The sequence below is a fragment of the Octopus bimaculoides genome, chromosome 1, assembly GCF_046866305.1.
Source record: "Octopus bimaculoides isolate indiv1 chromosome 1, ASM4686630v1, whole genome shotgun sequence".
NCBI lineage: Eukaryota > Metazoa > Mollusca > Cephalopoda > Octopoda > Octopodidae > Octopus > Octopus bimaculoides.
The window spans coordinates 90,915,874-90,929,791 of NC_142928.1; the positions used below are offsets into that span (position 1 = coordinate 90,915,874).

At 38.3% G+C, this 13,918-nt stretch overlaps 1 protein-coding gene across 3 annotated transcripts in view; it reads right to left on the reverse strand.

The window, feature by feature from the left end:
- Positions 1 to 13,918, reverse strand: part of LOC106874238 (fatty acid synthase) — an 89,911-nt gene that overhangs the window by 72,039 nt on the left and 3,954 nt on the right. Inside the window, exon 1 of one of the 3 annotated variants that reach the window (XM_014921894.3) lies at positions 12,746 to 12,938. The exons of 1 other annotated variant lie outside the window; for it this stretch is intronic. The gene's annotated coding sequence lies outside the window, so the exon portion shown is untranslated. Of the gene's footprint in view, positions 1 to 9,810; positions 9,853 to 12,745; positions 12,939 to 13,918 lie in introns of those variants that run through there. One more of the 3 variants, XM_089353827.1, reaches the window with a different exon arrangement.

Sequence of the window (13,918 nt, forward strand, 5' to 3'; positions counted from 1 at the left end):
AACCAATTATTTTCACAAGTTTAATCAGATTGCACTCTAGAACTCTTTCTAATTTGGCAAAAGGCCAGCAATTTTGAGGACATGGGGCAATTGATTATATTGACTTCCCATTGCTCAATCAGTATTTATTTTATAAACCCTGAAAGAATGAGGCAAAGTTGACCACGGCAGCATTTGAGCTCCAGTTGGAAGAAATGCCACTAAGCGATTCATCTGGTATGGGAACATTTGTCAACTCATCACCTAGGACAATAATAGCAACAACAGCAGAATAAGAACAGTAACCCATCTGGCAGATGGGTTAATGTTAGCATGAATGGTATGGTACAGATGAGCTGAGAGACAATTGTGAATAAGAGAAATTGGATTTAGTGTGCAAGTATAAAAATTGCATTGGAACACACAGACATCTTCGTTAATCTGTTATTCATATGAATTGCAAATAGAAAGAAATTTTAAGAGATTATAGAAGACACAGGCAGAAATGGTAGAAGCTGATCTTAGGATGCTGAAGTTTGCAACTCTTCACTAAACTTGAAATACAGACTCAACCAAACTCAGTCTCTGGATGCTACTTATAGAATGCAGATTTCCCCAGTGAACTTCCCTCTTTTTTAATGCCATGTTTAAAATTGCAATAAAAACAGAATCCAGTTCTTTTTCGAGGACATCATGAACAAATCGATCTATAAATAAATATGCTACTTTTATGCTGGCTATTTGCCCAGAAAAATGAAACAAGAATAATTGAATGTATTTCACAAGTATGTCAGTGGAGAAGAGAGACATCATCATTTACAATCCTTGCTCCAAAAGCACATCAAGAAAAAGAGATCAGAAAACTTTATATATTTTTTATAAAGACCCCTTAGGTCATGAATGACCATGGGATTGCACAAGTGGGTAAGGTTGTTTATGGAAGACCAGCAGTTGCCCATGCATATTAAGCCACCAATGTTATCCAAAGGAAAAAGTGTCTTGCTCAAGAGCAACACAGTCTGATCCAGGAACCACACTCACCTCATGATTGTAAGCCCGATGCTCTAACCACTGAGCCATGGCCTTCACATATACATACTGTATATACATGTGCAAAAGTCGAATCTTTTTAGACCATTTTCTAAGGTCAAAAAATTTGAACATTAGAAGCATCAGTTGTGGTGTGCAAGAGAGACGATTGCGCTGGTATGGACATGTGGTGAGAATGGATGAGGATAGCTGCGTGAAAAAGTGCCACACCCTAACAGTTGAGGGAACCCGTGGAAGAGGTAGGCCCAGGAAGACCTGGGCTGAGGTGGTGAGGCAAGACCTTCGTACATTGGGCCTCACCGAGGCGATGACTACTGACCGAGACCTTTGGAAATGTGCTGTGCGTGAGAAGACCCGGCAAGCCAAGTAAGATCGTTTCCAGTGCCCCTGGACTGGTTCTTGTGCGGGTGGCACATGAGATGCACCATTTTGAGCGTGGCCGTTGCCAGTACCGCCTGACTGGCTCCCGTAGGATTTTCGAGCGAGATCGTTGCCAGTGCCCCTGGACTGGCTTGTGCGGGTGGCACATAAAAGACACCATTTCGAGCTTGGCCGTTTTCGTGCGGGTGACACGTAAAAGCACCCACTACACTCTGAGTAGTTGGCGTTAGGAAGGGCATCCAGCTGTAGAAACTCTGCCAAATTAGACTGGAGCCTGGTGTTGCCATCCGGTTTCACCAGTCCTCAGTCAAATCGTCCAACCCATGCTAGCATGGAAAGCGGACGTTAAACGAAGATGATGATGATGAAATTTATGGGGTCATCTATTGCATGGATACTACATTTGAGAGGCTGAAATTCAAGCTAGAATCCTAAGTATCATATTGGTAGCAGAAACCCAACTGATCTCTAAGCAAATAATAAAACAATTACAGTAATATTACTAATTCTATGCATTGAAATACACATCCTAGTAAATTACAAATCCCATAAACAAGACCGCGTAGCTCTTATAAATATTTACACTTTTTCTTATTTGTATCCATCAAACTTAACAGACTAGCTGAGTTTAAATCTCATAATTATGTTATATCACCACCAGTAACATATCTACCCAGTATCAACATGCCGCTATCTACCGTAATGTGGTGCATGCAGCCGATATCTACTCAGCAGGTTTCACATCCTGACTCTTCAATAACACTACACTATTTTCATGTTCTGTAAAACCCCGGGTTCCCTAAAAAGTCATCAGGGGTTCCACATTTTAAAAAATAATGCCGAAGGATTCCACAGAAAAAAAAGTTTGGGAACCACTGATCTAGTGATTAAATGTTTTTAGGCTTACCGGAGTCATATCTCTGGCAAACACCACTGTCTGAATTCATACAGTGTTCGTCAACATTGCTGTCTGTGAAACGTGTTTCTCACCATGTAAACAGATGAGCGCATGACAAATATTTATTGCATTTGGGGATAAAGGTTGCATGGGAACCACTGATCTAGCAATTAATTGAATGTTTTTAGGTTTACCAAAGTCATGCCTTTGTGCAAATTCAGACAGTGGCATTTGCCAACAGTGTTGTCTGTGAAACAGGTTTCTGACCATCTAAGCAACGAATGTATGACGCATGTGTTTACTGTGCTTGAAGATGTATGCAGGTTTGCAGTATATCCTGTACATACATTTTAGTAATGGTGATGTAGCACCCATCAACAGATGTGTAGTGCTCGCTATTAAATGGTGTTTTACTATAAGCACCAAGCATTCCACCTATAGAGCAGACTACAGTAAGGTGGGCACACAATTTTGTAAGTGTTATTTCTACATACAGTAAAATACAGCACTTTGACTCACAAATGTTGTCCTGTTGTTCATGAATAATAAGGTCAACAGAAAATTCCCAATTGTTTTGCCAAAAATAGGGTGTTGAATTTTACTCAAGTATATATGGTAAATATACATGCACTTAGTGACTCAGGGAAGAAAGATGCATGGAAGTGTCACTATGAAAGGTTACTAAATGTGGAAAATGAATGGGAGAAGGAGAGTCCACTAAATATCAAACCAATTGAGCAACCAGTTATCAGAGTTGACAGCAGCATAATAGATAAAGCAATTATGAACATGAAGACAGGGAAAGTGCTTGGGCCATCAGGAATCGGTGCCAAAATGATTAAAATTTCCAGTAGTGTAGGATACAGCTTAGTCACCCATATAGTTAATCAGGCTATTCAGGAAGGCACTATCCCCAATGACTGGTGTAGTAGTATTATAGTTAACTGCTACAAGAGTAAAGGTGATGCCTAAGAAACAACTAGAGGCATAAAGTTGCTAGGTCAAGTCATGAAAGTTACTGAGAGGGTTATAGCTCAATTGATTAGAAAGAGAACTAAACTAGATGAGATGCAGTTTGGGTTTGTACCTGGGAAGAGTACCACAGGTGCCATCTTTCTAGTGAAACAGCAGCAGGAAAAGTACTTGACCAAAAGAAACCAAAGGTACTTAGCCTTCGTCCTGGAGAATGCTTTCAACAGAGTTCCCTGTTCTGTTTTATGGTGGTCTCTAAGGAAGTTAGAAGTAGAGGAATGGTTTGTTAGAGCTTCACAAGCCATGTACAGTGATGCTGTCAGTAAGGTGAGAGTCAGCCATGAATACAGTGATGAATTTAGCATACAGGTAGGGGTTCATCAGGGATCAGTTTTCAGTGCACTCTTATTCATTATAGTCCTCCAGGCCATAACAGAGGAATTCAAAGCTGGATGCCCATGATAACTGGTATATGCTGATTTACATTGCTCTTATTGCAGCATCTTTAGCAGAATTGAAGAAGTTCCCGGTATAGAAACAAAACCTGGAATAAAGGGCCTTAAAGTTAACCTAGCAAAGACCCAAGTTGTTGTTAGTAAGAAAGAAGATAAAACTCGCCTTCCGTCAGGTAAATGACCCAGCTTAATATGTAGGAAAGGAGTTGGAAGAAATTCCCTTTGCCACACCCAATGTAAACTATGGACACCTAAGAGGTGCAGTGGAAGCACAGGTAGATTAACAGATAAAGTTGCCTTTGTATGTAGCAGATGTGCAGGCACTAAGAGCATGTGGGACTTAGGTTCTCTCAAATGCCCAGGAGGTTCTCTTGAGGTTGTAAAAAGTTTCTGTTACTTAGGTGACCAAATTAGCAATGGTGGAGAATGCTCTGAAAGTATTGTTTCTAGAATAAGAATTGAGTAGAGGAAGTTCAGAGAGCTATTACCTCTGTTGGCAATGAAAGGACTCTCTCAGAGTGAAAGCTAAAATGTATGATGCTTGTGTGCAAACTGCTATACTCCATGGTAGTGAGACATGGGCTCTGAATACAGAAGACTGAAGAGAAATGAAGGTAGTATGCTCCGACAAAATGCAAATGTATTGAGAGAAAAGAGGAATCAAATGTAGCATGCAAGAGAGAAAATGTTTGTTTGGACATGTGATGCATATGAATGAGGACAGTTGCATAAAGAAGTGCCAATCACTTAAAGTGGATGGTACTCGCAGAAGAGGGAGACCCAGGAAGATGTGGGATGAAATGGTAAGGACCAATCTCAACATGTTGGGCTTCACAGAGGAAATGACAATGAACCAAGATGTCTGGCGATATGAGGTTCTTGAGAAAACCCGCCCACTTCAGTGAAACTGAGCTCTAGAAGCACTGGGTGTCCGACCCACACTTAAAACTTCTCACACACTAACACAACACACCAAGCTACATCTCTTCCTCACATTTCCACTTCATGCACTGTGCTTACCTCACACTCCCCGATCCTGTCCTCTTGGCCCTGTCCCACTGTATCATTGCTCTCTGCTAGCCCCTGACATGTGTGTTTCACTCATACGTAACGAAACTTTTCACACACCCTACACCAACAAACCAATCTACATCTCTTCCTCACATTTCCTCCTTCGTTCACTATGAATCCCCAATCCTGTCCTCAGGCCCTGTTCCTCTGTATCATTGCTACGGGTAACCATGTATTTCCTTTGCAGCAGCGCACCTGTTTCTGTTCCTAATCTCTTTCTCTCAAGCTGGATAACCTTGTACCTCTTCTACAGCAAGACACCTGTTTCAGCCTCTCTGTCTCACTATGAAAGGAGCACTCCATCAGTTACGACGACGAGGGTCCCAGCTGATACAATCAATGGAACAGATTGCTCGTGAAACTAACGTGCAAGTGACTGAGCAATCCACAGACATGTGTACCCCTAACATAGTTCTCGGGGAGATTCAGCGTGACACATAGCGTAACAAGGCTGGCTCTTTGAAATACAGGTACTACTCATTTTTGCCAGCTGAGCGGACTGGAGCAACGTGAAATAAAGTGTCTTGCTCAAGGACACAACGCGCCACCGGGAATCGAACTCACGACCTTACGATCATGAGCCGAATGCCCTAACCACTAAGCTCATGCACCTTCTGTCTCACTATAACCTTTCATCATCTGACACATGATCACCTCTTCCAATGCCCCCTCACTTCTTAAAAGGGTTTTGTCTTGCAGGTTACTTGGTGACTGTCAGTGCAGGCGCCACTTAAAAAGCATCCAGTCCATACTGTAAAGTTGTTGGCATTTGGAAGGGCATCCAGCCTTAACAAAAAACAAAAACCTTGCCAAAACTGACCTCACCTGTGCTTGTGCCACGTAAAAAGCACTAAGTCCACTCTGTTGAGTTGTTGGTGTTAGGAAGGGCATCCAGTTATAAAAACCTTGCCAAAACAGTTGCAGAAGTCTGGTGCAGGCTTCTGCTTTGCCGGCTCTTGTCAAACGATTTCACCCATGCCAGCATGGAAGGCAGATGTTAAAGAATGATACATTACACACATTCTTTTATTTCAGTCATTTGACTGCGGCCATGTTGGAGCACCACCTTTAGCTGAACGAATTGACCCCAGGACTTATTCTTTGTAAGCCTAGTACTTATTCTATCGGTCTTTTTTGCCAAACCGCTAAGTTACGGAGACATAAACATACCAGCATTGGTTGTCAAGCAATGGTGGGGGGACAAAGACATACAAACATATACACACACACACACACACAAGACAAACTTCTTTCAGTTTCCGTCTACCAAATCCACTCACAAGGCTTTGGTCGGCCCGAGACTATAGTAGAAGGCACTTGCCCAAGATATATAACACCAATGAGTTGATGCTTTACTCAATTTCGTTATTACGACCAGCTTCATAGAGAAATGCAAGAATCTATCACTCCCACATCATGACATGGTCTTTGAATTGGCCTGGCAACTCAATCTAAACACACCTCCTTCATCTTACAATTACTTAGAGATTCAACATCACAATGAACAATGACAAGATACAATACAGAAAATTTTCAACAGCCTGATCTGAAAACGCTAAAACAATGATCTGAATAATAACTACAATTACTACCTTGTTTAATCTTTTCTTTCCCATATTTCTTTCAAAATGGTCTGGTTCTGTTTAAATTAATTATGAAGTGAAATAACTATCATTAAGCTGGTACATGGAATAAATTAACATGGAACTTTAACCGAAATTTTTGAAGAAGCTCACGTTAGAACAAAATTTTCTATCATGAAACTATCAGGTTGATGTCACAAAAGGGTTAAATAGCTGTCTCTTTTCTTAGAATTTATTCAACACTTTAAGTACTACTTGATCATTACAAAAAAAAAAAAAAAAAAAAAAACATCAGTAATAATTATCTGTCACCTACTCCATATGAAGTTCCAATACACAAGGAGGTTGATGTTTCTGAAACTACAATTTTAGGTGCGCTTTCAGTGTCTTGAACAAACCAATTGCTTTTTCTCTTCAAGTTATGGATATCATAGAAAATATTAGGAAATGGGAAGCATTTGTAATTCAAGGCTATTTTACAGAACACTTTAGAAGTTAATTTATTCCTGTTAACAATGTCTTGCATCCTGGGACTGATAGAGCCATTTACCCAGTTTCCATAGCATTTAAACCAACCATGTCCAGCCAAAATAACCTACTTGTTTTGTCTTCAAACCAGCCAGATCTGGCCTCTCACACTTAACCTACAATATTTATTCTAAATTGGCACCATGAGCAAGTGTCTTCTATAGCCTCTTGAGCAATAAAGAAATCAGAAACTGAAAGAAGCCCATCATATATATAAATATATAAGTATATATTTGTATGTCTATGTCTGCCCCACCCCATCACCACCTGACAACCAGTGTTGGTGTTTAATTCCCCATAACTTAGCATTTCAGCAAAAGAGACTAATAGAATAAGTACTAGGCTTTAAAAATAACTCCTGGGGTCAATTCACTCAACTTCAAAAAATTTAAGGTGGTGCTCCAGCACAATCACAGCCAGATGACTGAAACAAGGAAAAGAGTAAAAGAATATCACTGAAATCTTAAAGTACAAGGTAATGCATGACTTATTCAAATCAATGTGAATAAATAGGCATCACATTTGACAGAAATCTGAAAGCTAGCCAAGTGACCAAGATCACAGCATCCACCCATTGATGAGATGCATGTCTGTCACAAGGTTATTCATTTACAGCTGATTGAACTGAAGCAATATGAAGTGCTTTGCACACACATCCCCCACCAAAAAAAAACTGAAATGCTGTACAATCCAGCCTAAGCAATTCCATTAATGTTCCCTTGATGATTACCACAGTATCAAACTTAAAAGTGTTACTCAACAATCATATAATAATCCAGCAAAGATCTGGTTAATGAACAGGAATTCACAGCTCCACCACTTGAGTTTCTCAGTCAACAAGGATCTAAAATGTACCAGAGCCTTTAAAGTACAAAGTTATCGTCATCGTTTAACATTCGTTTTCCATGCTGGCATGGGTTGGACAGTTTGACTGAGGACTGGCAAGCCAGAAGGATGTACCAGACTCCAACCATTGTCACTTCCAGTCCAGGTGCTCTTATGATATACTTTGGTTGAAGCATAGCAGCCACTATTTGCAATAATAGTAGACATGCTTACATCTTGTACCTTGGAAATACTGGAGTATAAAATTTGAGTGAAATAAAACAATCTATATCTCAGTAACTGTTTCTTGTCACAACACTATGTATTAAAGAGCTTTACAGAGTCAATACTTATCTCTAGTCTTATGATGTTAAACAAGTGAGATATTACTATTCCAGTAGAATAGAGTAATATATTACCTTGCTGGAATTTAATGTTCAACTGAAGCCATAGAATAAACAGGGTCCCATCCAAAACAATCACTTGAAGCAGATAATTTTTCATTTATGTGCATGAAGTGCAACACATCTATTCAGCCATTTTAGTTCCCACAGTTAACTATTAATGCAAAAATATCTGAGATATCTACAGCTAAAGTATGAAAATAAGGCGTGAACTGAAATCAGTAAAAAATATAGATAGTATCAGAAATTTTATCTAATATTGATATATGAGGATCAGCTGAAAAGTTCACAGGCTGACCATGATACTCATAGAATGTAACCAAATGAGGTTTATTTTTCAAAGACCCTCACCCCTCGAGGTTCACACACTTCTTCCATCAGTGTTGCAGTGCTTGGATCTCAATGCTGAAGCTTTCATCCTGTAGGTCAAAGAGTCATCAACAGCAGATATATCATCAGTACAATACTGGTTCCTAGCCAAGTTTTATACATGTTAGGGAACAAATGATAGTCAGATCGGGCCAAGTAAGGAGAACAGAGAGGGTGATCAACTAGTTCAAAGCCACAATCATGCACAACAGGCATTGAAACTAAGGACTTGTGAGCTGGAGCATGTGTTGATGAAACAAGACCCTTTTTGACAGCTTTCCTGGCAATTTGGTTTTGATAGCCTAACATAACTACTTCAGCAAGTCAACTTTGTATATTTCATTGATGTGGCCCTTCTGAAGAAGGTCAATAAACGCAATGCCTTTTGCATACCAAAAGGCTGAGGCCATCACCTTCCCTGCAGACGAAACAACCTTGAACTTCTTTGGAACAGGTGAAGAGGAGTGTTTCCACTTCATGGATTATCTCCTTGCCTCTGGGTCAAAGTGATGAAGCCAACACTCATCTTGGGTGAGGAAAAGTACAAGAAAACCAGCTGGATATGCCTCAAGCTGTGTCAGATTTTTCCCATGTGATCAACCTGATGAGCTTTTAATCAGGTGTCAGAAGATGTGGCACCCACCAAGCAGAAACCTTTGTCATGCCAAATTTACTATGTAGAATATTCTCAACTCTCATGGGATATGCAAATAGTATTAGCTATTTGATTTATAGTCAATCACCTGTCATTCATTCCCATGTGGTGAACCTGATCAATGCTTTCCTCAGCAGTGGCAAAACGTCCAAGTCTTGAGTCATCTTCAAGATCTCCCTTTCCCTCCTCAATTCAGCTGCCCACTTTTGCACTGTTGATAAAGTTGGAGTGACATCCCCTAATGTAGCAACCATGTCAGCATGAATGTAGTTGGGAGCTAAACCCTTTTTCTGCAGGTATTTGGTAACACTGCAATGCCAAATATTGTCGATGGTCAAAAGTCACTACTTCTTTGGATAGTCAGATATCAGTTTACCTGGAAAGAAACAATGCAGTTAAGAGTTGAAATGAATGTGTGCAAGATTTCGCAGCTCTAGCATCATTCTTTCATAGTCAGCCTATGAACTTTTCAGCCCACCCTCGTATTAGGCAACAGGAATTTTTTATGTATAGAGAGAAAAAACTTATAACATTCCTAAAATTTAGGAATGGTATCAAATAATACAATAAAAACTGGGAGGCCGAATCAGTATGCCAAGAATGAAGTGAAACCCGAGAGTTATAGAAAATAAAGTCTGACCTTATGATTTCATGCGTAGTGAGTCTTTTTAATTTACTTCAACTGACAGACTTAGAAATATACAAAGGGACATAATACTGTCATTATTGAATACTTTCGTTGTTAACACTTTTCTGACATTTCTCAATGCATAAATTCAACCACGGATTTAGTTTCAAAAATCATCTAAGTTCCGTGTATTTTGAAAACCTATAATTGAACAACACGAGCTTGGTGAGTTTTTTTTGTTTTTTTTCTTTTTCTTCTTTTCGAAGCTTTTCTACACCTTACCGTATTTGTTACAACTGTCCCGTAACTCGAAATCGATAAATAAGATCGATGGAGAGTTCGATCGGCACCGCAACATGGCTACTGTTCAGTGACTGAAAAGAATAAAGGCATATCACTCGGAGATGGTCTGTGTAGAAATACATTTACTTAACAAAAGATGAAAGGACTAAATATTAAAGTACGCGTACAAATGTCCATTTGTATGTATCGATTCTTAACCATCTCCCTGTCCCGTGTATCACATGTGGTATGCAGGACACGTTTCCCTGGCATCCATGCATCATACACAACACACAATCCCAGTTTTTTTTTTTTAATCATCGGAGTAACTTGAGAGTTACGAATGGAAGGCTTTATATTACTCAGAACATACGAAACAGAGCGATAACTGAAAGTCTGAAAACCAGCTTGGCCGTTTAGAACAAACTTATGAAAATGCTTTGGCTTAGGCAAAGGGTTAAGAGACCACTAAGGAAAAATCAAGCTTAAGAACTTTAATAGATTGAATTTGAGGACTGAAATCACAAATATAAACCAAAGCCGCGTAAGGCATGACTACTAATACGTCAACCTTAACAGATTACGACACTCACCAAATAGTTTGAGGTTTTGAAGTGTAACGCGCGCACGCACGTACACTGCAATCAGACCTTTCCTGGCTCGCTAAAATTCTTGATAATCTGCTTTTAAGGACTTCTTAAAAGATGCATTCATAGACGGTTGATAGATTCTCGTCTTAATATTTAAGAAAATGCTAACACAAACGGAAGCGAAAAGTTAAAAACCGGAAAAAAAAAAAATCATTCAGCTGATGATGTGATCATTCGATATGAAATGGCTCCACCCTTAAAAGAAAATCGAAATTGATATGACTAGTGGCGTTTTGCATCGGCAAAATGTAATATAAATAAATAATTCAATGTATTTCTCGAAAAGCAATGGTAAAGTGCATCTGTTACAAGATACTAATCTTGTCAGCTTCAGTTTCTGTTCGTAACTTATTTCAGTTATATTTACGAGGTAGGGGCTTCATAAATATCTGAGAAACCATTATATCTGTAGGCATAACTACAGATTCCTGCCCCCCCCCCATGACTTTGGATGATCATAACTTTCAGAAAAATGGATATTTTTTAATGAAATTTTCTACGAATGTGTGTTATATCATGTAGATTCCGAATATGCAAAACTTTTGGTGAAAATGTTTTAGGAGGGGTGGGGTGGGGAATTTCGGAAAATTCACCGGTGTCCACTTCAATTTGCCTTAACTTTCAAGAAAATAGATATATTTTAATGAAATTTTCTACAAATATACTTCGGACTATGTAGATTCCGAGACCATAAGAATTTGGGGGGAAAACAATTGGGAGTTACTTTTGAGGACCGTTCCCCACTCGGAGTTGTTTCGGAACAAATTGTCCATATTATTTCCATTTTCTCCGTTGTGTGCGTTTGTGCATCCGTAGATTTCTACTAAAGCAGCAGGCAATGAAGCCGTCACCGGAAAACTCGTTAAGCTAAAAATAGTAGCTAACGGTTTAAATGTTTCTAACAGAAAGATATTGAATAGAATAATTCCCCGTTTAAACTTTTTTAATTACATATGTGTGTGAGAGAGAGAGAGGAGGGGGGAACTAGAAATCTACGGACGCACAAAACAGAGAAAAAGAAACAAACATGGACGACTTGATCCGAAACAACCCCGAGTGGGGAACGGTCCTCAAAAGTAACCTCCAAAATTCCTACGTTCTTGGAATCTACATAGTTCGAGGTATATTTGTAGAAAATTTCATTAAAGAATATCTATTTTCTTGAAAGTTAAGACGAATTGAAGTGGACGCCGGTGAATTTTCTGAAATTCCCCACCCACCCCTCCTAAAACATATTCATCCAAAAGTTTTGTATATTCGGAATGTACATGATATAACACACATTCGTAGAAAATTTCATTAAAAAATATCCATTTTTCTGAAAGTTATGATCATCCAAAGTTGGTGGGGCAGGAATCTGTAGTTATGCCTATCTGTATTATAGTGCAAATAGTGGAATACATTTCATGCCGCGAGAAAGAAGTTTCACGTTTGGACGCTTGCTATTCGGATAGAGAAAATTTAAAGGTTCAAGGTATCAAAATTATGCGCGGCCTAAAGGATAAATAAGGATCTTTCAATCTGCCTTTAATATCTTTTCTTCTTCAGGACATAAAGTCCTGTTTGAACTATTTGTAGTAATATATTAGCTTAATTACGTATTTATGAAGTTCCCAAGTAGGGATAGGTAATACAAACGTAAATAACATTACGAACAGAAACCGGCTAGACTCGAATCTTCTAACAGATGCATTGTTATAACACTACTTTTGAATAAACGTTAAAATTAAATACGAATGCAACTTTAGAAATAAAATAATAATTTGAGATATAATTTGTAAGAGTACGATGCAATAGACATTAATTGTATCACAATACATTTCCACACATCACGAAATGAACTCTGAAAAAACGAAATACAGAATTAGATATAAAATTAGGTAGACTGGTGGTTGTCTACCCAGTAATCAAACACAACTCGACAACGCGTCTTGAATAATTATATAGTTTCTAACAATATAGATAAGAGGTATGACGCATCAGAATTTACAAGTTAGAAATGGTTTAAGGAATACCTTTATTCCATGCCGGCAATTCGGTTTGTGGAAGTAAGTTAGCATGGAGTGCGGGTTATATACAATTAAATATTAGCAATACAATTGTGTAAATACTAATAACAATTACCAGATTGAAATCGATTAAAGATAACGTAACTACTGAGATAAGAGGGAAAGAGAGAGAGAGAGAGAAAGAGGCATTTTATATTCACTTCGGAATATTAAAATTCTGTATAGATGTAGTATAAATATTAACTGTCTGACGCGGTTAATTAAATTTACAGAAAATTACCACATATTTAACTGCACTAGTGTTTGTGTATATGTATGTATATAATTGGAAGAGAACGTTTGTTTTGTATTTAAAACGAAAAAAAATTCCACTTAGCCGCTACGCAATATGCATTCTTATGAAATAAAGAAAAACAATTATTGGCTTTCAACATTAATGAAACATTCATTCGTATTTTTTTTTAATACGCTCACACACACACAAGCGGAAAACCTTGCGATTATTTAATAAAGAAATCTAATACAAATATCGGTGCCCCAGCATGGCTACAGCTCATGAGTTGAAACTAGATAAAATGAAAAAAAAATAATAAAATGATATATATATAGAGAGAGATAGAGGGGAAATCACTAAGTAATTGGGTACATGCTGTGAATCATGAAAGTAAAATATCTAAGTTATTTAAGTATTATTTATTTCCCTCTCGTTAGCCTTTTATTCGGTGGGTGGGACGGACTAATAATGGTACTTTCGCGATACCGAAGACTGGCTCTTTGAATCTTAGCAACAGCAACAATTAAATTCAGTCAGAATTTTCAGTTAACTGCAAATAGGTTTTGTTGGATTTTATTTTTCCTTCGGGAATATGAAGATATTACAAGCGAGAAGCGTCACTCGAATTAAACCCTAATATCGATGTAATGTTCTGCTTGGCAAAAAAGTGTAGGAGAAAAAAAAAAAAGGACACGAAAAGTATTACATAATATATGTCACAGTTTCTTTCTTGTTACATTGCTTGAAATAAATATGTCGAAGTGGGTAAATTTTAGCATCATAGCTTGTCAATACTTGCTTCTTTTTGCGATATGAAAGTCCATTGCAGCTGGACATCTGCCAAGTATTGAATTATTACGGCATTTCTTCGTTTCCAAATCCAAAAGCATCACTCATAATATAAT